This window comes from Peromyscus maniculatus, chromosome 5, assembly GCF_049852395.1.
Source record: "Peromyscus maniculatus bairdii isolate BWxNUB_F1_BW_parent chromosome 5, HU_Pman_BW_mat_3.1, whole genome shotgun sequence".
Lineage (NCBI taxonomy): Eukaryota > Metazoa > Chordata > Mammalia > Rodentia > Cricetidae > Peromyscus > Peromyscus maniculatus.
Window position 1 is genome coordinate 57,449,874 of NC_134856.1, and position 23,109 is coordinate 57,472,982.

The 23,109-nt window shown below is 66.8% G+C and overlaps 6 non-coding genes across 6 annotated transcripts; all 6 read right to left on the reverse strand.

Annotated features, from left to right (window-relative positions):
* Positions 1-3,305: 3,305 nt before the first annotated feature.
* On the reverse strand, positions 3,306-3,424 carry LOC143273700 (5S ribosomal RNA). Its single transcript, XR_013051888.1, has one exon. It is a non-coding gene; the product is annotated as a 5S ribosomal RNA (ribosomal RNA).
* A 3,307-nt stretch (positions 3,425-6,731) lies between these two features.
* Positions 6,732-6,850, reverse strand: LOC143273541 (5S ribosomal RNA). The gene has a single exon (XR_013051723.1). It is a non-coding gene; the product is annotated as a 5S ribosomal RNA (ribosomal RNA).
* Positions 6,851-10,142: 3,292 nt separating this feature from the next.
* LOC143273542 (5S ribosomal RNA) lies at positions 10,143-10,261 on the reverse strand. The gene has a single exon (XR_013051724.1). It is a non-coding gene; the product is annotated as a 5S ribosomal RNA (ribosomal RNA).
* A 3,297-nt stretch (positions 10,262-13,558) lies between these two features.
* LOC143273543 (5S ribosomal RNA) lies at positions 13,559-13,677 on the reverse strand. The gene has a single exon (XR_013051725.1). It is a non-coding gene; the product is annotated as a 5S ribosomal RNA (ribosomal RNA).
* A 3,292-nt stretch (positions 13,678-16,969) lies between these two features.
* On the reverse strand, positions 16,970-17,088 carry LOC143273544 (5S ribosomal RNA). Its single transcript, XR_013051726.1, has one exon. It is a non-coding gene; the product is annotated as a 5S ribosomal RNA (ribosomal RNA).
* Positions 17,089-20,389: 3,301 nt separating this feature from the next.
* On the reverse strand, positions 20,390-20,508 carry LOC143273545 (5S ribosomal RNA). The gene has a single exon (XR_013051727.1). It is a non-coding gene; the product is annotated as a 5S ribosomal RNA (ribosomal RNA).
* Between the last annotated feature and the right edge of the window lie 2,601 nt (positions 20,509-23,109).

The following is a 23,109-nucleotide window of genomic DNA, read 5'->3' on the forward strand; positions in this document are numbered from 1 at the left end:
GACGGCGCCCGGTCCGCGGAGCCTCAAGAGCCTCACCTCCGCCGCTGCCCTCAGCAGCTCACCCACCCACCCGCCGCCCCGGAGCCCGGCTCGCGCCCCACCCTGAACGCGACGGCACGCCAGCGAGGCCCTCCTCAGCCCTCTGCCCGCGTCCGTGGCCCGTGGTCCGTGGCCCGCAGCGGGGGCCCAGGGCCGGCAGTGGCCAGCGTTTCCCCGGGACCTTCTCCTCTCCCGGTCCTGCTTCATCGGCCGGCGGCACTCTCCCACCGGGCACACCCGGCGGGCCCCTGGCACCTTGGCTCGCCCGCAAGCCTGCTCCTCCCTCTCCCTGGGCCTCGGGCCGGTCCGGTGTGCACGCGCCCGCACCTCCCGCTCCCCCGCTCGGCTTTCCACGGCTGCGGGCGCTGAAGCCTCAGGACCTTCTTCCTTCCAGGGCAGGGGCTGCCTTGGCTCCGCGACTCGCCCCACCCGTTGCCAGGTAGCCAGCCCCTGGTCTTTGGGGCAGGCAGGTTGGAGCCCTCCTCTGACCTGCAGGCCATTTCTGTGCCTTTGGGGGTCCTGGTGGGGAGGTGGAGGTGGGGGGGTGGGGAGTGGGGGTGAGGGTGGCAGGAGGGGTTCGTGGCCCTGCCCGGGCTGCGCTCTGCCACTTTCTTTCCTGGCTTCCCGGGGAGGGGAGGTGCCCAGGGAGGCGCAGGCAAGGCGGCCGGATCCTTCGGGTGGGTCATCCACCCGTCCAGACAGGGTGCTCACCCTCCTGACGGTGCTGCCCCGAGGTGGTGCCTGGACGGATGGGGTGCTCGCACCGACTGTCATCTCTCACCTTGGGGAACTGTCGGCTTCTCCTCCTCCTCCTCCTCCCCCGTTGCTCCTTCCTACTCCTCTTCCTCCTCTCCCCAGGAGACACAGACAGACACAGACAGACACACACACACACAAACACACACACACACACACACGCATGCACAAACACACACGCGCACACACACACACATGCACGCCCATTCACACACCCTTCCCTACCTCCTGGATGGACCTTGGTTCCCTCTCTGGAACTTGGAATGCCAGCTCGTGGGCTCCAGGTTCTGCCCCCACCCCCGCCCCACCCCCACGGAGAACCCGTCCATCCATTCCTCCGTGGCAGAAGCCTCCCTCCCCGGGAAGCGGCGGGGGCGGCGGGGGCGGCGGCGGCGGTGGCGGCGGGGGCCGCGGCGGCGATGATGAGCCGCCCCGCTCAGCCCGCCCGCCCGGGAGAAGGGAGAATGTCTCGCTGGAAGGCGAGCAAGATGATCCTGCGCCCATGGGTCCCAGCGAACTTGGAACTTGGGTCTTGGCGCTCTGCGCGTGCACGGTGGGGGCAGAGGCGGGTCCCGTCCGGGCCAGGCGTCTCTTGGGCTATCTATCCTCGGTCCCACCCGGCCAGCGGGCCTCCTCCCACCTTGCCTGTGGAGAGGACTGTCCTCTGGAGAGTCCCGGACGAGGAAGGAAGCGTGTGTCTAGGCCCCAACTCCTCGGTTACATCTTCCCTTGCCAATGGATGAGACAGCTCGGGCAGGGCCCTGCAGCCACAAAGTCTGTCTGTCTGTCTGTCTGTCTGTCTTCACTGGATGGAGCGAGCACCCGTGCTCTAGCAAGGAGGGACGGCCGCACAGCCAAGCCAGAGCGTACAAAACCAGAGGCACAAACATGCGCACACTCGTGCACACATCCACACCCAGACACGGAGCCCGAGCCTCGCCACACACACATAAACGGGCAAGGATGTCCAGGGCAGGTTGGAACACGGGGCTCTTTGTCGCTCAGCTCCGTGGACGTTGGGGGTAGAGGCGGGTCACGGGGCCAGAATTCTCTTCCTGCCACCCGGCCACCCGGCCACCCGGCCACGCACCCATCCAAAGCTGCCTCCATCAAGGAAGAGCCAAGGGTCTGAGCGGGCGCGACGAAGGTCGCGCGGCTGGACCGGACTGTGTGCCGGGGGTCTGATGGCCTCTCAAACCCCAGCACGGACCCCTCCGCTCTGGGGGACCTGCTTCCGCGACAGACAGAGAATTCCCGAGAATTCCCGCACCGCCGGCGCCTCAGTGGGACAGCGCCTGACCTGTGACTTCCTCTTGCCCTGGGACCACTAGGTTCCAGGTCGGGCCCATCTTGGACCCGGGTGCTCTGCTCGGCCACCGCACTACTGACTGACTCCTCTACTGGCCTGCGCCCAGGCCTTGGCCCCTCGGGTCGGGCTCGGGAAGCAACCAACTGTGGCTCTCTGGCATCCCATCCCACCGGTGACACGCGCAGCCACACCCACGGACACGTCGCAGCCCCCTAGGGCACCGCTTCACGTGGACTCACACTCATGCACGCACACACGTAGACCTCCACACACACGCTCGCCCACACGGAAACACACTCGGCATGTGTGCCCCCGCACACGCACGCACGCACGCAAGCACGCACGCGCACACACACAGACACCCACGCACGAGCCAGGGTGCCTGCAGGCACAGAGGCCCGCGTGCGTGTGCGCCCGCAGGAACACACACACACACACACACACACACACACACACACACACACACATACACGTGCGTGAGATACCCCCCCCAACACACAAAACATTCAATGATGCAGGAATGAGGCTACACAGGCACACAGGATGACAATGCGGCCGACCTGAACACACACACACACACACACACACACACACACACACACACACACACGGGCCTACTCACCTATGCACGCACCCAAAGTTAACACACTCAGGGAGGCAGGAAGGCAGGCAGGCAGGCCCGTAGGCACGCCCCTGGGCACCACCACCCTATCCCGTGGGGGCTCCTAGTGGGGGAGGTGGGCGTGGTGGAGGGCTCGGGTGGGAGCCTGGTTCCTCTGGGACTGCTTCCAAGCGGTGGGCTGTGTGGAGGTGGTGGGCGGATCTGTCCCCCCACCCCATCCCCGTGCCGGGACCCGGAGTGTCCTCCTCCCAGACCCCCGCCTGTGGAGCCAGGCAGGCAGCCAGGTGCGATGGAGCCCCGGTTGTTGGAGGGCAAGGCTAGCCTGGGCTGCCTGTCAGGCGAGACCTGCCTCTCTCATGTGAATCTTAGCTTCTTCTGGGGTCCTGGGATCCCCACTCGGGTGTTTCCCCCGGTGGGTTGGCAGCGTGCCTGAGGGCTGCGATGGCCGGGCGAATTGGCAGCCTTGCGGGCGAAGGGGAGGGGGAGGGGGAGGCGGAGGGGTCCCGGGGCCCGCCCCATGGGGGCCCGCGGCCGCAAAGGGCCTGCCTTTCAAAGGCCAAAAGGGGCAAGGGCAAAAAAAGCCTACAGCACCCGGTATTCCCAGGCGGTCTCCCATCCAAGTACTAACCAGGCCCGACCCTGCTTAGCTTCCGAGATCAGACGAGATCGGGCGCGTTCAGGGTGGTATGGCCGTAGACGACGGCGCCCGGTCCGCGGAGCCTCAAGAGCCTCACCTCCGCCGCTGCCCTCAGCAGCTCACCCACCCACCCGCCGCCCCGGAGCCCGGCTCGCGCCCCACCCTGAACGCGACGGCACGCCAGCGAGGCCCTCCTCAGCCCTCTGCCCGCGTCCGTGGCCCGTGGTCCGTGGCCCGCAGCGGGGGCCCAGGGCCGGCAGTGGCCAGCGTTTCCCCGGGACCTTCTCCTCTCCCGGTCCTGCTTCATCGGCCGGCGGCACTCTCCCACCGGGCACACCCGGCGGGCCCCTGGCACCTTGGCTCGCCCGCAAGCCTGCTCCTCCCTCTCCCTGGGCCTCGGGCCGGTCCGGTGTGCACGCGCCCGCACCTCCCGCTCCCCCGCTCGGCTTTCCACGGCTGCGGGCGCTGAAGCCTCAGGACCTTCTTCCTTCCAGGGCAGGGGCTGCCTTGGCTCCGCGACTCGCCCCACCCGTTGCCAGGTAGCCAGCCCCTGGTCTTTGGGGCAGGCAGGTTGGAGCCCTCCTCTGACCTGCAGGCCATTTCTGTGCCTTTGGGGGTCCTGGTGGGGAGGTGGAGGTGGGGGGGTGGGGAGTGGGGGTGAGGGTGGCAGGAGGGGTTCGTGGCCCTGCCCGGGCTGCGCTCTGCCACTTTCTTTCCTGGCTTCCCGGGGAGGGGAGGTGCCCAGGGAGGCGCAGGCAAGGCGGCCGGATCCTTCTGGTGGGTCATCCACCCGTCCAGACAGGGTGCTCACCCTCCTGACGGTGCTGCCCCGAGGTGGTGCCTGGACGGATGGGGTGCTCGCACCGACTGTCATCTCTCACCTTGGGGAACTGTCGGCTTCTCCTCCTCCTCCTCCTCCCCCGTTGCTCCTTCCTACTCCTCTTCCTCCTCTCCCCAGGAGACACAGACAGACACAGACAGACAGACACACACACAAACACACACACACACACACACACGCATGCACAAACACACACGCGCACACACACACACATGCACGCCCATTCACACACCCTTCCCTACCTCCTGGATGGACCTTGGTTCCCTCTCTGGAACTTGGAATGCCAGCTCGTGGGCTCCAGGTTCTGCCCCCACCCCCGCCCCACCCCCACGGAGAACCCGTCCATCCATTCCTCCGTGGCAGAAGCCTCCCTCCCCGGGAAGCGGCGGGGGCGGCGGGGGCGGCGGCGGCGGCGGCGGCGGGGGCCGCGGCGGCGATGATGAGTCGCCCCGCTCAGCCCGCCCGCCCGGGAGAAGGGAGAATGTCTCGCTGGAAGGCGAGCAAGATGATCCTGCGCCCATGGGTCCCAGCGAACTTGGAACTTGGGTCTTGGCGCTCTGCGCGTGCACGGTGGGGGCAGAGGCGGGTCCCGTCCGGGCCAGGCGTCTCTTGGGCTATCTATCCTCGGTCCCACCCGGCCAGCGGGCCTCCTCCCACCTTGCCTGTGGAGAGGACTGTCCTCTGGAGAGTCCCGGACGAGGAAGGAAGCGTGTGTCTAGGCCCCAACTCCTCGGTTACATCTTCCCTTGCCAATGGATGAGACAGCTCGGGCAGGGCCCTGCAGCCACAAAGTCTGTCTGTCTGTCTGTCTGTCTGTCTTCACTGGATGGAGCGAGCACCCGTGCTCTAGCAAGGAGGGACGGCCGCACAGCCAAGCCAGAGCGTACAAAACCAGAGGCACAAACATGCGCACACTCGTGCACACATCCACACCCAGACACGGAGCCCGAGCCTCGCCACACACACATAAACGGGCAAGGATGTCCAGGGCAGGTTGGAACACGGGGCTCTTTGTCGCTCAGCTCCGTGGACGTTGGGGGTAGAGGCGGGTCACGGGGCCAGAATTCTCTTCCTGCCACCCGGCCACCCGGCCACCCGGCCACGCACCCATCCAAAGCTGCCTCCATCAAGGAAGAGCCAAGGGTCTGAGCGGGCGCGACGAAGGTCGCGCGGCTGGACCGGACTGTGTGCCGGGGGTCTGATGGCCTCTCAAACCCCAGCACGGACCCCTCCGCTCTGGGGGACCTGCTTCCGCGACAGACAGAGAATTCCCGAGAATTCCCGCACCGCCGGCGCCTCAGTGGGACAGCGCCTGACCTGTGACTTCCTCTTGCCCTGGGACCACTAGGTTCCAGGTCGGGCCCATCTTGGACCCGGGTGCTCTGCTCGGCCACCGCACTACTGACTGACTCCTCTACTGGCCTGCGCCCAGGCCTTGGCCCCTCGGGTCGGGCTCGGGAAGCAACCAACTGTGGCTCTCTGGCATCCCATCCCACCGGCGACACGCGCAGCCACACCCACGGACACGTCGCAGCCCCCTAGGGCACCGCTTCACGTGGACTCACACTCATGCACGCACACACGTAGACCTCCACACACACGCTCGCCCACACGGAAACACACTCGGCATGTGTGCCCCCGCACACGCACGCACGCACGCAAGCACGCACGCGCACACACACAGACACCCACGCACGAGCCAGGGTGCCTGCAGGCACAGAGGCCCGCGTGCGTGTGCGCCCGCAGGAACACACACACACACACACACACACACACACACACACACACACACACACATACACGTGCGTGAGATACCCCCCCCAACACACAAAACATTCAATGATGCAGGAATGAGGCTACACAGGCACACAGGATGACAATGCGGCCGACCTGAACACACACACACACACACACACACACACACACACACACACACGGGCCTACTCACCTATGCACGCACCCAAAGTTAACACACTCAGGGAGGCAGGAAGGCAGGCAGGCAGGCCCGTAGGCACGCCCCTGGGCACCACCACCCTATCCCGTGGGGGCTCCTAGTGGGGGAGGTGGGCGTGGTGGAGGGCTCGGGTGGGAGCCTGGTTCCTCTGGGACTGCTTCCAAGCGGTGGGCTGTGTGGAGGTGGTGGGCGGATCTGTCCCCCCACCCCATCCCCGTGCCGGGACCCGGAGTGTCCTCCTCCCAGACCCCCGCCTGTGGAGCCAGGCAGGCAGCCAGGTGCGATGGAGCCCCGGTTGTTGGAGGGCAAGGCTAGCCTGGGCTGCCTGTCAGGCGAGACCTGCCTCTCTCATGTGAATCTTAGCTTCTTCTGGGGTCCTGGGATCCCCACTCGGGTGTTTCCCCCGGTGGGTTGGCAGCGTGCCTGAGGGCTGCGATGGCCGGGCGAATTGGCAGCCTTGCGGGCGAAGGGGAGGGGGAGGGGGAGGCGGAGGGGTCCCGGGGCCCGCCCCATGGGGGCCCGCGGCCGCAAAGGGCCTGCCTTTCAAAGGCCAAAAGGGGCAAGGGCAAAAAAAGCCTACAGCACCCGGTATTCCCAGGCGGTCTCCCATCCAAGTACTAACCAGGCCCGACCCTGCTTAGCTTCCGAGATCAGACGAGATCGGGCGCGTTCAGGGTGGTATGGCCGTAGACGACGGCGCCCGGTCCGCGGAGCCTCAAGAGCCTCACCTCCGCCGCTGCCCTCAGCAGCTCACCCACCCACCCGCCGCCCCGGAGCCCGGCTCGCGCCCCACCCTGAACGCGACGGCACGCCAGCGAGGCCCTCCTCAGCCCTCTGCCCGCGTCCGTGGCCCGTGGTCCGTGGCCCGCAGCGGGGGCCCAGGGCCGGCAGTGGCCAGCGTTTCCCCGGGACCTTCTCCTCTCCCGGTCCTGCTTCATCGGCCGGCGGCACTCTCCCACCGGGCACACCCGGCGGGCCCCTGGCACCTTGGCTCGCCCGCAAGCCTGCTCCTCCCTCTCCCTGGGCCTCGGGCCGGTCCGGTGTGCACGCGCCCGCACCTCCCGCTCCCCCGCTCGGCTTTCCACGGCTGCGGGCGCTGAAGCCTCAGGACCTTCTTCCTTCCAGGGCAGGGGCTGCCTTGGCTCCGCGACTCGCCCCACCCGTTGCCAGGTAGCCAGCCCCTGGTCTTTGGGGCAGGCAGGTTGGAGCCCTCCTCTGACCTGCAGGCCATTTCTGTGCCTTTGGGGGTCCTGGTGGGGAGGTGGAGGTGGGGGGGTGGGGAGTGGGGGTGAGGGTGGCAGGAGGGGTTCGTGGCCCTGCCCGGGCTGCGCTCTGCCACTTTCTTTCCTGGCTTCCCGGGGAGGGGAGGTGCCCAGGGAGGCGCAGGCAAGGCGGCCGGATCCTTCGGGTGGGTCATCCACCCGTCCAGACAGGGTGCTCACCCTCCTGACGGTGCTGCCCCGAGGTGGTGCCTGGACGGATGGGGTGCTCGCACCGACTGTCATCTCTCACCTTGGGGAACTGTCGGCTTCTCCTCCTCCTCCTCCTCCCCCGTTGCTCCTTCCTACTCCTCTTCCTCCTCTCCCCAGGAGACACAGACAGACACAGACAGACAGACACACACACAAACACACACACACACACACACACACGCATGCACAAACACACACGCGCACACACACACACATGCACGCCCATTCACACACCCTTCCCTACCTCCTGGATGGACCTTGGTTCCCTCTCTGGAACTTGGAATGCCAGCTCGTGGGCTCCAGGTTCTGCCCCCACCCCCGCCCCACCCCCACGGAGAACCCGTCCATCCATTCCTCCGTGGCAGAAGCCTCCCTCCCCGGGAAGCGGCGGGGGCGGCGGGGGCGGCGGGGGCGGCGGCGGCGGGGGCCGCGGCGGCGATGATGAGCCGCCCCGCTCAGCCCGCCCGCCCGGGAGAAGGGAGAATGTCTCGCTGGAAGGCGAGCAAGATGATCCTGCGCCCATGGGTCCCAGCGAACTTGGAACTTGGGTCTTGGCGCTCTGCGCGTGCACGGTGGGGGCAGAGGCGGGTCCCGTCCGGGCCAGGCGTCTCTTGGGCTATCTATCCTCGGTCCCACCCGGCCAGCGGGCCTCCTCCCACCTTGCCTGTGGAGAGGACTGTCCTCTGGAGAGTCCCGGACGAGGAAGGAAGCGTGTGTCTAGGCCCCAACTCCTCGGTTACATCTTCCCTTGCCAATGGATGAGACAGCTCGGGCAGGGCCCTGCAGCCACAAAGTCTGTCTGTCTGTCTGTCTGTCTGTCTTCACTGGATGGAGCGAGCACCCGTGCTCTAGCAAGGAGGGACGGCCGCACAGCCAAGCCAGAGCGTACAAAACCAGAGGCACAAACATGCGCACACTCGTGCACACATCCACACCCAGACACGGAGCCCGAGCCTCGCCACACACACATAAACGGGCAAGGATGTCCAGGGCAGGTTGGAACACGGGGCTCTTTGTCGCTCAGCTCCGTGGACGTTGGGGGTAGAGGCGGGTCACGGGGCCAGAATTCTCTTCCTGCCACCCGGCCACCCGGCCACCCGGCCACGCACCCATCCAAAGCTGCCTCCATCAAGGAAGAGCCAAGGGTCTGAGCGGGCGCGACGAAGGTCGCGCGGCTGGACCGGACTGTGTGCCGGGGGTCTGATGGCCTCTCAAACCCCAGCACGGACCCCTCCGCTCTGGGGGACCTGCTTCCGCGACAGACAGAGAATTCCCGAGAATTCCCGCACCGCCGGCGCCTCAGTGGGACAGCGCCTGACCTGTGACTTCCTCTTGCCCTGGGACCACTAGGTTCCAGGTCGGGCCCATCTTGGACCCGGGTGCTCTGCTCGGCCACCGCACTACTGACTGACTCCTCTACTGGCCTGCGCCCAGGCCTTGGCCCCTCGGGTCGGGCTCGGGAAGCAACCAACTGTGGCTCTCTGGCATCCCATCCCACCGGCGACACGCGCAGCCACACCCACGGACACGTCGCAGCCCCCTAGGGCACCGCTTCACGTGGACTCACACTCATGCACGCACACACGTAGACCTCCACACACACGCTCGCCCACACGGAAACACACTCGGCATGTGTGCCCCCGCACACGCACGCACGCACGCAAGCACGCACGCGCACACACACAGACACCCACGCACGAGCCAGGGTGCCTGCAGGCACAGAGGCCCGCGTGCGTGTGCGCCCGCAGGAACACACACACACACACACACACACACACACACACATACACGTGCGTGAGATACCCCCCCCCAACACACAAAACATTCAATGATGCAGGAATGAGGCTACACAGGCACACAGGATGACAATGCGGCCGACCTGAACACACACACACACACACACACACACACACACACACACGGGCCTACTCACCTATGCACGCACCCAAAGTTAACACACTCAGGGAGGCAGGAAGGCAGGCAGGCAGGCCCGTAGGCACGCCCCTGGGCACCACCACCCTATCCCGTGGGGGCTCCTAGTGGGGGAGGTGGGCGTGGTGGAGGGCTCGGGTGGGAGCCTGGTTCCTCTGGGACTGCTTCCAAGCGGTGGGCTGTGTGGAGGTGGTGGGCGGATCTGTCCCCCCACCCCATCCCCGTGCCGGGACCCGGAGTGTCCTCCTCCCAGACCCCCGCCTGTGGAGCCAGGCAGGCAGCCAGGTGCGATGGAGCCCCGGTTGTTGGAGGGCAAGGCTAGCCTGGGCTGCCTGTCAGGCGAGACCTGCCTCTCTCATGTGAATCTTAGCTTCTTCTGGGGTCCTGGGATCCCCACTCGGGTGTTTCCCCCGGTGGGTTGGCAGCGTGCCTGAGGGCTGCGATGGCCGGGCGAATTGGCAGCCTTGCGGGCGAAGGGGAGGGGGAGGGGGAGGCGGAGGGGTCCCGGGGCCCGCCCCATGGGGGCCCGCGGCCGCAAAGGGCCTGCCTTTCAAAGGCCAAAAGGGGCAAAGGCAAAAAAAGCCTACAGCACCCGGTATTCCCAGGCGGTCTCCCATCCAAGTACTAACCAGGCCCGACCCTGCTTAGCTTCCGAGATCAGACGAGATCGGGCGCGTTCAGGGTGGTATGGCCGTAGACGACGGCGCCCGGTCCGCGGAGCCTCAAGAGCCTCACCTCCGCCGCTGCCCTCAGCAGCTCACCCACCCACCCGCCGCCCCGGAGCCCGGCTCGCGCCCCACCCTGAACGCGACGGCACGCCAGCGAGGCCCTCCTCAGCCCTCTGCCCGCGTCCGTGGCCCGTGGTCCGTGGCCCGCAGCGGGGGCCCAGGGCCGGCAGTGGCCAGCGTTTCCCCGGGACCTTCTCCTCTCCCGGTCCTGCTTCATCGGCCGGCGGCACTCTCCCACCGGGCACACCCGGCGGGCCCCTGGCACCTTGGCTCGCCCGCAAGCCTGCTCCTCCCTCTCCCTGGGCCTCGGGCGGGTCCGGTGTGCACGCGCCCGCACCTCCCGCTCCCCCGCTCGGCTTTCCACGGCTGCGGGCGCTGAAGCCTCAGGACCTTCTTCCTTCCAGGGCAGGGGCTGCCTTGGCTCCGCGACTCGCCCCACCCGTTGCCAGGTAGCCAGCCCCTGGTCTTTGGGGCAGGCAGGTTGGAGCCCTCCTCTGACCTGCAGGCCATTTCTGTGCCTTTGGGGGTCCTGGTGGGGAGGTGGAGGTGGGGGGGTGGGGAGTGGGGGTGAGGGTGGCAGGAGGGGTTCGTGGCCCTGCCCGGGCTGCGCTCTGCCACTTTCTTTCCTGGCTTCCCGGGGAGGGGAGGTGCCCAGGGAGGCGCAGGCAAGGCGGCCGGATCCTTCGGGTGGGTCATCCACCCGTCCAGACAGGGTGCTCACCCTCCTGACGGTGCTGCCCCGAGGTGGTGCCTGGACGGATGGGGTGCTCGCACCGACTGTCATCTCTCACCTTGGGGAACTGTCGGCTTCTCCTCCTCCTCCTCCTCCCCCGTTGCTCCTTCCTACTCCTCTTCCTCCTCTCCCCAGGAGACACAGACAGACACAGACAGACAGACACACACACAAACACACACACACACACACACACACGCATGCACAAACACACACGCGCACACACACACACATGCACGCCCATTCACACACCCTTCCCTACCTCCTGGATGGACCTTGGTTCCCTCTCTGGAACTTGGAATGCCAGCTCGTGGGCTCCAGGTTCTGCCCCCACCCCCGCCCCACCCCCACGGAGAACCCGTCCATCCATTCCTCCGTGGCAGAAGCCTCCCTCCCCGGGAAGCGGCGGGGGCGGCGGGGGCGGCGGCGGCGGCGGCGGCGGCGGCGGGGGCCGCGGCGGCGATGATGAGCCACCCCGCTCAGCCCGCCCGGGAGAAGGGAGAATGTCTCGCTGGAAGGCGCGCAAGATGATCCTGCGCCCATGGGTTTCAGCGAACTTGGAACTTGGGTCTTGGCGCTCTGCGCGTGCACGGTGGGGGCAGAGGCGGGTCCCGTCCGGGCCAGGCGTCTCTTGGGCTATCTATCCTCGGTCCCACCCGGCCAGCGGGCCTCCTCCCACCTTGCCTGTGGAGAGGACTGTCCTCTGGAGAGTCCCGGACGAGGAAGGAAGCGTGTGTCTAGGCCCCAACTCCTCGGTTACATCTTCCCTTGCCAATGGATGAGACAGCTCGGGCAGGGCCCTGCAGCCACAAAGTCTGTCTGTCTGTCTGTCTGTCTGTCTGTCTTCACTGGATGGAGCGAGCACCCGTGCTCTAGCAAGGAGGGACGGCCGCACAGCCAAGCCAGAGCGTACAAAACCAGAGGCACAAACATGCGCACACTCGTGCACACATCCACACCCAGACACGGAGCCCGAGCCTCGCCACACACACATAAACGGGCAAGGATGTCCAGGGCAGGTTGGAACACGGGGCTCTTTGTCGCTCAGCTCCGTGGACGTTGGGGGTAGAGGCGGGTCACGGGGCCAGAATTCTCTTCCTGCCACCTGGCCACCCGGCCACCCGGCCACGCACCCATCCAAAGCTGCCTCCATCAAGGAAGAGCCAAGGGTCTGAGCGGGCGCGACGAAGGTCGCGCGGCTGGACCGGACTGTGTGCCGGGGGTCTGATGGCCTCTCAAACCCCAGCACGGACCCCTCCGCTCTGGGGGACCTGCTTCCGCGACAGACAGAGAATTCCCGAGAATTCCCGCACCGCCGGCGCCTCAGTGGGACAGCGCCTGACCTGTGACTTCCTCTTGCCCTGGGACCACTAGGTTCCAGGTCGGGCCCATCTTGGACCCGGGTGCTCTGCTCGGCCACCGCACTACTGACTGACTCCTCTACTGGCCTGCGCCCAGGCCTTGGCCCCTCGGGTCGGGCTCGGGAAGCAACCAACTGTGGCTCTCTGGCATCCCATCCCACCGGCGACACGCGCAGCCACACCCACGGACACGTCGCAGCCCCCTAGGGCACCGCTTCACGTGGACTCACACTCATGCACGCACACACGTAGACCTCCACACACACGCTCGCCCACACGGAAACACACTCGGCATGTGTGCCCCCGCACATGCACGCACGCACGCAAGCACGCACGCGCACACACACAGACACCCACGCACGAGCCAGGGTGCCTGCAGGCACAGAGGCCCGCGTGCGTGTGCGCCCGCAGGAACACACACACACACACACACACACACACACATACACGTGCGTGAGATACCCCCCCCAACACACAAAACATTCAATGATGCAGGAATGAGGCTACACAGGCACACAGGATGACAATGCGGCCGACCTGAACACACACACACACACACACACACACACACACACACACACACGGGCCTACTCACCTATGCACGCACCCAAAGTTAACACACTCAGGGAGGCAGGAAGGCAGGCAGGCAGGCCCGTAGGCACGCCCCTGGGCACCACCACCCTATCCCGTGGGGGCTCCTAGTGGGGGAGGTGGGCGTGGTGGAGGGCTCGGGTGGGAGCCTGGTTCCTCTGGGACTGCTTCCAAGCGGTGGGCTGTGTGGAGGTGGTGGGCGGATCTGTCCCCCCACCCCATCCCCGTGCCGGGACCCGGAGTGTCCTCCTCCCAGACCCCCGCCTGTGGAGCCAGGCAGGCAGCCAGGTGCGATGGAGCCCCGGTTGTTGGAGGGCAAGGCTAGCCTGGGCTGCCTGTCAGGCGAGACCTGCCTCTCTCATGTGAATCTTAGCTTCTTCTGGGGTCCTGGGATCCCCACTCGGGTGTTTCCCCCGGTGGGTTGGCAGCGTGCCTGAGGGCTGCGATGGCCGGGCGAATTGGCAGCCTTGCGGGCGAAGGGGAGGGGGAGGGGGAGGCGGAGGGGTCCCGGGGCCCGCCCCATGGGGGCCCGCGGCCGCAAAGGGCCTGCCTTTCAAAGGCCAAAAGGGGCAAAGGCAAAAAAAGCCTACAGCACCCGGTATTCCCAGGCGGTCTCCCATCCAAGTACTAACCAGGCCCGACCCTGCTTAGCTTCCGAGATCAGACGAGATCGGGCGCGTTCAGGGTGGTATGGCCGTAGACGACGGCGCCCGGTCCGCGGAGCCTCAAGAGCCTCACCTCCGCCGCTGCCCTCAGCAGCTCACCCACCCACCCGCCGCCCCGGAGCCCGGCTCGCGCCCCACCCTGAACGCGACGGCACGCCAGCGAGGCCCTCCTCAGCCCTCTGCCCGCGTCCGTGGCCCGTGGTCCGTGGCCCGCAGCGGGGGCCCAGGGCCGGCAGTGGCCAGCGTTTCCCCGGGACCTTCTCCTCTCCCGGTCCTGCTTCATCGGCCGGCGGCACTCTCCCACCGGGCACACCCGGCGGGCCCCTGGCACCTTGGCTCGCCCGCAAGCCTGCTCCTCCCTCTCCCTGGGCCTCGGGCGGGTCCGGTGTGCACGCGCCCGCACCTCCCGCTCCCCCGCTCGGCTTTCCACGGCTGCGGGCGCTGAAGCCTCAGGACCTTCTTCCTTCCAGGGCAGGGGCTGCCTTGGCTCCGCGACTCGCCCCACCCGTTGCCAGGTAGCCAGCCCCTGGTCTTTGGGGCAGGCAGGTTGGAGCCCTCCTCTGACCTGCAGGCCATTTCTGTGCCTTTGGGGGTCCTGGTGGGGAGGTGGAGGTGGGGGGGTGGGGAGTGGGGGTGAGGGTGGCAGGAGGGGTTCGTGGCCCTGCCCGGGCTGCGCTCTGCCACTTTCTTTCCTGGCTTCCCGGGGAGGGGAGGTGCCCAGGGAGGCGCAGGCAAGGCGGCCGGATCCTTCGGGTGGGTCATCCACCCGTCCAGACAGGGTGCTCACCCTCCTGACGGTGCTGCCCCGAGGTGGTGCCTGGACGGATGGGGTGCTCGCACCGACTGTCATCTCTCACCTTGGGGAACTGTCGGCTTCTCCTCCTCCTCCTCCTCCCCCGTTGCTCCTTCCTACTCCTCTTCCTCCTCTCCCCAGGAGACACAGACAGACACAGACAGACAGACACACACACAAACACACACACACACACACACACACACGCATGCACAAACACACACGCGCACACACACACACATGCACGCCCATTCACACACCCTTCCCTACCTCCTGGATGGACCTTGGTTCCCTCTCTGGAACTTGGAATGCCAGCTCGTGGGCTCCAGGTTCTGCCCCCACCCCCGCCCCACCCCCACGGAGAACCCGTCCATCCATTCCTCCGTGGCAGAAGCCTCCCTCCCCGGGAAGCGGCGGGGGCGGCGGGGGCGGCGGCGGCGGCGGCGGGGGCCGCGGCGGCGATGATGAGCCACCCCGCTCAGCCCGCCCGGGAGAAGGGAGAATGTCTCGCTGGAAGGCGCGCAAGATGATCCTGCGCCCATGGGTTTCAGCGAACTTGGAACTTGGGTCTTGGCGCTCTGCGCGTGCACGGTGGGGGCAGAGGCGGGTCCCGTCCGGGCCAGGCGTCTCTTGGGCTATCTATCCTCGGTCCCACCCGGCCAGCGGGCCTCCTCCCACCTTGCCTGTGGAGAGGACTGTCCTCTGGAGAGTCCCGGACGAGGAAGGAAGCGTGTGTCTAGGCCCCAACTCCTCGGTTACATCTTCCCTTGCCAATGGATGAGACAGCTCGGGCAGGGCCCTGCAGCCACAAAGTCTGTCTGTCTGTCTGTCTGTCTGTCTGTCTTCACTGGATGGAGCGAGCACCCGTGCTCTAGCAAGGAGGGACGGCCGCACAGCCAAGCCAGAGCGTACAAAACCAGAGGCACAAACATGCGCACACTCGTGCACACATCCACACCCAGACACGGAGCCCGAGCCTCGCCACACACACATAAACGGGCAAGGATGTCCAGGGCAGGTTGGAACACGGGGCTCTTTGTCGCTCAGCTCCGTGGACGTTGGGGGTAGAGGCGGGTCACGGGGCCAGAATTCTCTTCCTGCCACCTGGCCACCCGGCCACCCGGCCACGCACCCATCCAAAGCTGCCTCCATCAAGGAAGAGCCAAGGGTCTGAGCGGGCGCGACGAAGGTCGCGCGGCTGGACCGGACTGTGTGCCGGGGGTCTGATGGCCTCTCAAACCCCAGCACGGACCCCTCCGCTCTGGGGGACCTGCTTCCGCGACAGACAGAGAATTCCCGAGAATTCCCGCACCGCCGGCGCCTCAGTGGGACAGCGCCTGACCTGTGACTTCCTCTTGCCCTGGGACCACTAGGTTCCAGGTCGGGCCCATCTTGGACCCGGGTGCTCTGCTCGGCCACCGCACTACTGACTGACTCCTCTACTGGCCTGCGCCCAGGCCTTGGCCCCTCGGGTCGGGCTCGGGAAGCAACCAACTGTGGCTCTCTGGCATCCCATCCCACCGGCGACACGCGCAGCCACACCCACGGACACGTCGCAGCCCCCTAGGGCACCGCTTCACGTGGACTCACACTCATGCACGCACACACGTAGACCTCCACACACACGCTCGCCCACACGGAAACACACTCGGCATGTGTGCCCCCGCACATGCACGCACGCACGCAAGCACGCACGCGCACACACACAGACACCCACGCACGAGCCAGGGTGCCTGCAGGCACAGAGGCCCGCGTGCGTGTGCGCCCGCAGGAACACACACACACACACACACACACACACACATACACGTGCGTGAGATACCCCCCCCAACACACAAAACATTCAATGATGCAGGAATGAGGCTACACAGGCACACAGGATGACAATGCGGCCGACCTGAACACACACACACACACACACACACACACACACACACACACACACGGGCCTACTCACCTATGCACGCACCCAAAGTTAACACACTCAGGGAGGCAGGAAGGCAGGCAGGCAGGCCCGTAGGCACGCCCCTGGGCACCACCACCCTATCCCGTGGGGGCTCCTAGTGGGGGAGGTGGGCGTGGTGGAGGGCTCGGGTGGGAGCCTGGTTCCTCTGGGACTGCTTCCAAGCGGTGGGCTGTGTGGAGGTGGTGGGCGGATCTGTCCCCCCACCCCATCCCCGTGCCGGGACCCGGAGTGTCCTCCTCCCAGACCCCCGCCTGTGGAGCCAGGCAGGCAGCCAGGTGCGATGGAGCCCCGGTTGTTGGAGGGCAAGGCTAGCCTGGGCTGCCTGTCAGGCGAGACCTGCCTCTCTCATGTGAATCTTAGCTTCTTCTGGGGTCCTGGGATCCCCACTCGGGTGTTTCCCCCGGTGGGTTGGCAGCGTGCCTGAGGGCTGCGATGGCCGGGCGAATTGGCAGCCTTGCGGGCGAAGGGGAGGGGGAGGGGGAGGCGGAGGGGTCCCGGGGCCCGCCCCATGGGGGCCCGCGGCCGCAAAGGGCCTGCCTTTCAAAGGCCAAAAGGGGCAAAGGCAAAAAAAGCCTACAGCACCCGGTATTCCCAGGCGGTCTCCCATCCAAGTACTAACCAGGCCCGACCCTGCTTAGCTTCCGAGATCAGACGAGATCGGGCGCGTTCAGGGTGGTATGGCCGTAGACGACGGCGCCCGGTCCGCGGAGCCTCAAGAGCCTCACCTCCGCCGCTGCCCTCAGCAGCTCACCCACCCACCCGCCGCCCCGGAGCCCGGCTCGCGCCCCACCCTGAACGCGACGGCACGCCAGCGAGGCCCTCCTCAGCCCTCTGCCCGCGTCCGTGGCCCGTGGTCCGTGGCCCGCAGCGGGGGCCCAGGGCCGGCAGTGGCCAGCGTTTCCCCGGGACCTTCTCCTCTCCCGGTCCTGCTTCATCGGCCGGCGGCACTCTCCCACCGGGCACACCCGGCGGGCCCCTGGCACCTTGGCTCGCCCGCAAGCCTGCTCCTCCCTCTCCCTGGGCCTCGGGCCGGTCCGGTGTGCACGCGCCCGCACCTCCCGCTCCCCCGCTCGGCTTTCCACGGCTGCGGGCGCTGAAGCCTCAGGACCTTCTTCCTTCCAGGGCAGGGGCTGCCTTGGCTCCGCGACTCGCCCCACCCGTTGCCAGGTAGCCAGCCCCTGGTCTTTGGGGCAGGCAGGTTGGAGCCCTCCTCTGACCTGCAGGCCATTTCTGTGCCTTTGGGGGTCCTGGTGGGGAGGTGGAGGTGGGGGGGTGGGGAGTGGGGGTGAGGGTGGCAGGAGGGGTTCGTGGCCCTGCCCGGGCTGCGCTCTGCCACTTTCTTTCCTGGCTTCCCGGGGAGGGGAGGTGCCCAGGGAGGCGCAGGCAAGGCGGCCGGATCCTTCGGGTGGGTCATCCACCCGTCCAGACAGGGTGCTCACCCTCCTGACGGTGCTGCCCCGAGGTGGTGCCTGGACGGATGGGGTGCTCGCACCGACTGTCATCTCTCACCTTGGGGAACTGTCGGCTTCTCCTCCTCCTCCTCCTCCCCCGTTGCTCCTTCCTACTCCTCTTCCTCCTCTCCCCAGGAGACACAGACAGACACAGACAGACACACACACACACAAACACACACACACACACACACGCATGCACAAACACACACGCGCACACACACACACATGCACGCCCATTCACACACCCTTCCCTACCTCCTGGATGGACCTTGGTTCCCTCTCTGGAACTTGGAATGCCAGCTCGTGGGCTCCAGGTTCTGCCCCCACCCCCGCCCCACCCCCACGGAGAACCCGTCCATCCATTCCTCCGTGGCAGAAGCCTCCCTCCCCGGGAAGCGGCGGGGGCGGCGGGGGCGGCGGCGGCGGCGGCGGCGGGGGCCGCGGCGGCGATGATGAGCCGCCCCGCTCAGCCCGCCCGCCCGGGAGAAGGGAGAATGTCTCGCTGGAAGGCGAGCAAGATGATCCTGCGCCCATGGGTCCCAGCGAACTTGGAACTTGGGTCTTGGCGCTCTGCGCGTGCACGGTGGGGGCAGAGGCGGGTCCCGTCCGGGCCAGGCGTCTCTTGGGCTATCTATCCTCGGTCCCACCCGGCCAGCGGGCCTCCTCCCACCTTGCCTGTGGAGAGGACTGTCCTCTGGAGAGTCCCGGACGAGGAAGGAAGCGTGTGTCTAGGCCCCAACTCCTCGGTTACATCTTCCCTTGCCAATGGATGAGACAGCTCGGGCAGGGCCCTGCAGCCACAAAGTCTGTCTGTCTGTCTGTCTGTCTTCACTGGATGGAGCGAGCACCCGTGCTCTAGCAAGGAGGGACGGCCGCACAGCCAAGCCAGAGCGTACAAAACCAGAGGCACAAACATGCGCACACTCGTGCACACATCCACACCCAGACACGGAGCCCGAGCCTCGCCACACACACATAAACGGGCAAGGATGTCCAGGGCAGGTTGGAACACGGGGCTCTTTGTCGCTCAGCTCCGTGGACGTTGGGGGTAGAGGCGGGTCACGGGGCCAGAATTCTCTTCCTGCCACCCGGCCACCCGGCCACCCGGCCACGCACCCATCCAAAGCTGCCTCCATCAAGGAAGAGCCAAGGGTCTGAGCGGGCGCGACGAAGGTCGCGCGGCTGGACCGGACTGTGTGCCGGGGGTCTGATGGCCTCTCAAACCCCAGCACGGACCCCTCCGCTCTGGGGGACCTGCTTCCGCGACAGACAGAGAATTCCCGAGAATTCCCGCACCGCCGGCGCCTCAGTGGGACAGCGCCTGACCTGTGACTTCCTCTTGCCCTGGGACCACTAGGTTCCAGGTCGGGCCCATCTTGGACCCGGGTGCTCTGCTCGGCCACCGCACTACTGACTGACTCCTCTACTGGCCTGCGCCCAGGCCTTGGCCCCTCGGGTCGGGCTCGGGAAGCAACCAACTGTGGCTCTCTGGCATCCCATCCCACCGGTGACACGCGCAGCCACACCCACGGACACGTCGCAGCCCCCTAGGGCACCGCTTCACGTGGACTCACACTCATGCACGCACACACGTAGACCTCCACACACACGCTCGCCCACACGGAAACACACTCGGCATGTGTGCCCCCGCACACGCACGCACGCACGCAAGCACGCACGCGCACACACACAGACACCCACGCACGAGCCAGGGTGCCTGCAGGCACAGAGGCCCGCGTGCGTGTGCGCCCGCAGGAACACACACACACACACACACACACACACACACACACACACACACATACACGTGCGTGAGATACCCCCCCCAACACACAAAACATTCAATGATGCAGGAATGAGGCTACACAGGCACACAGGATGACAATGCGGCCGACCTGAACACACACACACACACACACACACACACACACACACACACACACACGGGCCTACTCACCTATGCACGCACCCAAAGTTAACACACTCAGGGAGGCAGGAAGGCAGGCAGGCAGGCCCGTAGGCACGCCCCTGGGCACCACCACCCTATCCCGTGGGGGCTCCTAGTGGGGGAGGTGGGCGTGGTGGAGGGCTCGGGTGGGAGCCTGGTTCCTCTGGGACTGCTTCCAAGCGGTGGGCTGTGTGGAGGTGGTGGGCGGATCTGTCCCCCCACCCCATCCCCGTGCCGGGACCCGGAGTGTCCTCCTCCCAGACCCCCGCCTGTGGAGCCAGGCAGGCAGCCAGGTGCGATGGAGCCCCGGTTGTTGGAGGGCAAGGCTAGCCTGGGCTGCCTGTCAGGCGAGACCTGCCTCTCTCATGTGAATCTTAGCTTCTTCTGGGGTCCTGGGATCCCCACTCGGGTGTTTCCCCCGGTGGGTTGGCAGCGTGCCTGAGGGCTGCGATGGCCGGGCGAATTGGCAGCCTTGCGGGCGAAGGGGAGGGGGAGGGGGAGGCGGAGGGGTCCCGGGGCCCGCCCCATGGGGGCCCGCGGCCGCAAAGGGCCTGCCTTTCAAAGGCCAAAAGGGGCAAGGGCAAAAAAAGCCTACAGCACCCGGTATTCCCAGGCGGTCTCCCATCCAAGTACTAACCAGGCCCGACCCTGCTTAGCTTCCGAGATCAGACGAGATCGGGCGCGTTCAGGGTGGTATGGCCGTAGACGACGGCGCCCGGTCCGCGGAGCCTCAAGAGCCTCACCTCCGCCGCTGCCCTCAGCAGCTCACCCACCCACCCGCCGCCCCGGAGCCCGGCTCGCGCCCCACCCTGAACGCGACGGCACGCCAGCGAGGCCCTCCTCAGCCCTCTGCCCGCGTCCGTGGCCCGTGGTCCGTGGCCCGCAGCGGGGGCCCAGGGCCGGCAGTGGCCAGCGTTTCCCCGGGACCTTCTCCTCTCCCGGTCCTGCTTCATCGGCCGGCGGCACTCTCCCACCGGGCACACCCGGCGGGCCCCTGGCACCTTGGCTCGCCCGCAAGCCTGCTCCTCCCTCTCCCTGGGCCTCGGGCGGGTCCGGTGTGCACGCGCCCGCACCTCCCGCTCCCCCGCTCGGCTTTCCACGGCTGCGGGCGCTGAAGCCTCAGGACCTTCTTCCTTCCAGGGCAGGGGCTGCCTTGGCTCCGCGACTCGCCCCACCCGTTGCCAGGTAGCCAGCCCCTGGTCTTTGGGGCAGGCAGGTTGGAGCCCTCCTCTGACCTGCAGGCCATTTCTGTGCCTTTGGGGGTCCTGGTGGGGAGGTGGAGGTGGGGGGGTGGGGAGTGGGGGTGAGGGTGGCAGGAGGGGTTCGTGGCCCTGCCCGGGCTGCGCTCTGCCACTTTCTTTCCTGGCTTCCCGGGGAGGGGAGGTGCCCAGGGAGGCGCAGGCAAGGCGGCCGGATCCTTCTGGTGGGTCATCCACCCGTCCAGACAGGGTGCTCACCCTCCTGACGGTGCTGCCCCGAGGTGGTGCCTGGACGGATGGGGTGCTCGCACCGACTGTCATCTCTCACCTTGGGGAACTGTCGGCTTCTCCTCCTCCTCCTCCTCCCCCGTTGCTCCTTCCTACTCCTCTTCCTCCTCTCCCCAGGAGACACAGACAGACACAGACAGACAGACACACACACAAACACACACACACACACACACACGCATGCACAAACACACACGCGCACACACACACACATGCACGCCCATTCACACACCCTTCCCTACCTCCTGGATGGACCTTGGTTCCCTCTCTGGAACTTGGAATGCCAGCTCGTGGGCTCCAGGTTCTGCCCCCACCCCCGCCCCACCCCCACGGAGAACCCGTCCATCCATTCCTCCGTGGCAGAAGCCTCCCTCCCCGGGAAGCGGCGGGGGCGGCGGGGGCGGCGGGGGCGGCGGCGGCGGGGGCCGCGGCGGCGATGATGAGCCGCCCCGCTCAGCCCGCCCGCCCGGGAGAAGGGAGAATGTCTCGCTGGAAGGCGAGCAAGATGATCCTGCGCCCATGGGTCCCAGCGAACTTGGAACTTGGGTCTTGGCGCTCTGCGCGTGCACGGTGGGGGCAGAGGCGGGTCCCGTCCGGGCCAGGCGTCTCTTGGGCTATCTATCCTCGGTCCCACCCGGCCAGCGGGCCTCCTCCCACCTTGCCTGTGGAGAGGACTGTCCTCTGGAGAGTCCCGGACGAGGAAGGAAGCGTGTGTCTAGGCCCCAACTCCTCGGTTACATCTTCCCTTGCCAATGGATGAGACAGCTCGGGCAGGGCCCTGCAGCCACAAAGTCTGTCTGTCTGTCTGTCTGTCTGTCTTCACTGGATGGAGCGAGCACCCGTGCTCTAGCAAGGAGGGACGGCCGCACAGCCAAGCCAGAGCGTACAAAACCAGAGGCACAAACATGCGCACACTCGTGCACACATCCACACCCAGACACGGAGCCCGAGCCTCGCCACACACACATAAACGGGCAAGGATGTCCAGGGCAGGTTGGAACACGGGGCTCTTTGTCGCTCAGCTCCGTGGACGTTGGGGGTAGAGGCGGGTCACGGGGCCAGAATTCTCTTCCTGCCACCCGGCCACCCGGCCACCCGGCCACGCACCCATCCAAAGCTGCCTCCATCAAGGAAGAGCCAAGGGTCTGAGCGGGCGCGACGAAGGTCGCGCGGCTGGACCGGACTGTGTGCCGGGGGTCTGATGGCCTCTCAAACCCCAGCACGGACCCCTCCGCTCTGGGGGACCTGCTTCCGCGACAGACAGAGAATTCCCGAGAATTCCCGCACCGCCGGCGCCTCAGTGGGACAGCGCCTGACCTGTGACTTCCTCTTGCCCTGGGACCACTAGGTTCCAGGTCGGGCCCATCTTGGACCCGGGTGCTCTGCTCGGCCACCGCACTACTGACTGACTCCTCTACTGGCCTGCGCCCAGGCCTTGGCCCCTCGGGTCGGGCTCGGGAAGCAACCAACTGTGGCTCTCTGGCATCCCATCCCACCGGCGACACGCGCAGCCACACCCACGGACACGTCGCAGCCCCCTAGGGCACCGCTTCACGTGGACTCACACTCATGCACGCACACACGTAGACCTCCACACACACGCTCGCCCACACGGAAACACACTCGGCATGTGTGCCCCCGCACACGCACGCACGCACGCAAGCACGCACGCGCACACACACAGACACCCACGCACGAGCCAGGGTGCCTGCAGGCACAGAGGCCCGCGTGCGTGTGCGCCCGCAGGAACACACACACACACACACACACACACACACACACACACACATACACGTGCGTGAGATACCCCCCCCAACACAC